Source organism: Mus musculus, chromosome 13 (genome assembly GCF_000001635.26).
Source record: "Mus musculus strain C57BL/6J chromosome 13, GRCm38.p6 C57BL/6J".
Lineage (NCBI taxonomy): Eukaryota > Metazoa > Chordata > Mammalia > Rodentia > Muridae > Mus > Mus musculus.
In genome coordinates, this window is record NC_000079.6 from 102,602,207 (window position 1) to 102,605,827 (window position 3,621).

The 3,621-nt window shown below is 42.4% G+C and overlaps 1 pseudogene; it reads left to right on the top strand.

Moving 5' to 3' along the window:
- The first annotated feature begins 2,200 nt into the window (after nt 1-2,200).
- Gm47014 lies at nt 2,201-3,240 on the top strand (annotated as a pseudogene).
- The last annotated feature ends 381 nt before the right edge of the window (nt 3,241-3,621 follow it).

The following is a 3,621-nucleotide window of genomic DNA, read 5'->3' on the forward strand; positions in this document are numbered from 1 at the left end:
TATTAGCCCAGAAACTTAGAATACCCAAGATATAAGGTACAAGTTGCAAAACACATGAAACTCAAGAAGAATGAAGACCAAAGTGTGGACACTTTGCCCCTTCTTAGAATTGGGAACAAAACACTCATGGAAGGAGTTACAGAGGGTCCTGCTTTTAACATCCAAAAAGACAAAGAGAGGTTCAGACAGAAGTAGACTTTTTAAAACATGAGCTCATTTACAATTTTACATAGGAGAAGATAGTAGCACACTAACTCTCCATCCCGGTCAGCAAACCTTGCTGTTGAGCATCAGAGCAAGATGCACATAATCAGAGCACATAATCACAGTTGATGGAGTAACCATTCAGAACAGCACCTTGTCCTCTTTCTGTGGAAAGGAGTTCAATGAGCTGACTTTGCTGTCTTAGCAATATCATAGAAATAACTTAAAATGGGATTTATTTCTTTTATGCAAGTACTTTTACCTGTAGAACCTGTATTGTCAGGGGGAAAAAATTTCCTTCTTTCTGAACAAGTCTTATCTTAGTTTGGGTTTTATTGCTGTGAAAACACACCAAGACTGAGGGAACTTTTATAAAGGAAAACATTTCATTGGGGCTGCCTTACATGCAGTTCCAGAGGGTTAGTCCATTATAATCACTATAGGACATATAGCAGTTTCTCCAGACATGGTGCTGGAGAAAGAGCTGAGAGTTCTATATCTTGATCCACAGGCAGCAGGAGATTGTGTACCACAGTAGGCATAGCTTGAACATATATGACCTCAAAGCCCACCTCCACAATGACACACTTCCTCCAATAAGGCCACATGTCCTAATTTAGTGCCACTCCCTATGGACTAGCATTCAAATACATGAGACTATTGGGAGCCATCCCTATTCAAGCTACCACAAGTCTGAAAGATAATATTAGTTTGAAAGCAAACTGGTTGCTAAGATGAGAGATTATCACATGGCTGAATCATGTTTCTGGAAAAAGGGGAAAACAGAGAAACTGACAGGGGTGGGGTTGGGGGAAGAAGTTGGGGAAAGGTGAGGAAAGTAGGGAAAGAGAAAAACATTTAAAGCAAAGCACCCTTTGTGTTTAGTTAATTCAAGATAAGCCCTTAAGAAAGAGAGAGAGAGAGAGAAAGAAAGAGAGAGAGAGAAAATTGATCATGTAATATAAATAGGAAAACAAAAAGGATTTTTAACAAGTAACATTTTATATAATTATATGTAAACTTCAGAAATAAGTGGAATCAATAATATAAAGAAGAAAACTCCATATTATTTTGATCTGAGACTCATTATTATCATTATTCCATGTTATCAGGTATTTATAAGAGAACTACAGAGCAATGTTCTCCTAATACCATTACCTCGACGCAAAAATCCTTAGCGAGCTAAACTAGCATGACAGGAATTAGCATGACAGTGTATTAGCACCCTGTGAGTCATATCCCAGAATCACATAGAATCCTCCAAAAACCAATCATTGTAATAATCTCCAAACCAACAGGCAAACACCGAAGAGCTCCATCATCTCAACAGCTACAGAGATAGAACAGGTAAAGTTCCACATCCATTTACCTTAAACTCTAGGTAAACTTGTAAAGAACTTTACAGTAGCAGCTATCTATAGAAATCTACAGCTGAGAGCACACTCAATATTGAAAGAATAAAACTTTCTTCCCAAAGCTGAGCACAGGGAAAGGATATCCCTGTTACCTCCTGCATTCAAGGATGCAGCCAGTGCGATAAGGTGGTAAAAGAAAGGCATTCATAATGGAGAACTACAAATAAATCTGCTTATGTGGCCAGAAACTATTTTTACCTATTTCATCTTTTCTAGAAAAAAAAAAAAAAAAAAAAAAAAAAACTACTATAGCCTGCATCTTACAAGTGAATTTGGCAAGTTCTTACAAGATTAATATTATATTGTAGTCTCCAAGTACAAACAATGAAAATGATTACAATTGATTTTAAAGAAGAGCTAGAGAAATGCCTAAATAAATGGCACTCTCTAGCATGGTCAGAAATTAGAAAACTCAGTATTATGCTGATTTTTTTTCCAAATTAACCTATAGTTTTATTACAAACCCAATATAAATTTGAGGTGCTTTGGGGAAGACAGTGACAAACTAATTTTGAAAGTTTCATGAAAAAGCCATTACCCCTTCTATTTCATTTTCTCAACTTCCTCCCCTTGGCTGGCCTATGCTGGTTCTTGGTCAGGATCCCTCCAAGGACCCCCAAACATCTCAGCCTCTGGACTCCACAGGTGTGTACGGAGCCCAGGAAAGGGACCTAAGAGTCCAGTGCAGTTGCAGGAGATATGAAAGATGCTGGCAATACCAGTCCCCAGATGCTCTGGAACAAGAGCAGTTCAGAGCAGTAAAATGGGAGGAAGATCAGGTTGTTAGCCAGGAGAATCCCAGGCGGTCAGAGACCAGGCCTCAGCCTGAGGTGGCCCACCAGCTCTTCAGATGCTTCCAGTATCTGGAGAACGTAGGCAGGGGCATGCCTGGACTGGCTTCAGGAACTCCGCTATCATTAGCTTTGGCTGGCTCTGAAGCTCAAGAAGCAAAGTCTGGAGCTACTGTTGGGCCACCCTGGGACATACTGAGTCATCTGTAGGGCCAGCAGCTCAGGGATGGAGAGGACATGATGGATTGCTGGAGGGTGTGTCCAGAGATACCACACTGGGCTACTGGAGTTTAGCTTCAGTGCTAGCTAGAATTGTCCTTCTGTAGACAATCATCTCAAAGGAATAGAGTAGCCTTTACCAGGTCCTCAAATATGGTCCCAAAAGGGAGTGGCCCTTAGGAGAGACTCCGGTCCTGCATCCATTGAATGAATTACTCCCTTCTTAGCCAGTGCCCACCAGGCCAGCTAAACCCAAGAAGTAGACACTTGCCTGAAGTGGCCAGTGAGCCCAGAGTCCCATAGGATACTCTAGTTCCCACAATAAAGCCATTCCTCCCAGGGTTTCTTATGGCTGGAGAATTCCAGAGCCGACAGTTGTATTAAAGTCCCTTACCTTTGAGGGCAGCTCAGACAAGAAGGCTCAGTCTGCAAACCCTCTTGGATTTGGAACAAGAAGGCTTGGTCTGCAAACCCTTTGGGATTTGGGAGTAGAAGGCCAGACAATGAGGAACTTAAAGTCGAAGAGCCTAAGGAGACTACTCATCATCTCAGCAGAGTCCCAGACAGAGAATCCTGGAGTTTCCCAGAGCCTTTTCTTACTCAGATGGTAGGGCAGTGAAGTTGCAGGTATCAGAGTAGCCCCAGAGACCAAGGCAGGGGCACAGTTCATATGTACAGTGCAGAGTGAACCTCCCTTAGCTGACTTACCTACAGACCCACATGCCATGATCTCAGCTAGTCTCTCCTTCTTTCTTGTGTCTGTGCCGCAGGGAGACCACATCACTCAGCTCCATCTTCAAGCTAGACCTGTACGTGTGCACACACACACACAAATGAGCAGCCACACACCTGTCATCTCTATAGGCACCGATTCTGCAAGATCTCACACCTGGTGAAGTACTTGCTAATGCTGTCCTCTAAACCCACCTTCCAATGCACTGAGTGTGACCTAGGCTTCCAGCATCGCTCCAGCCTCGTTTGTTTGTTTGTTT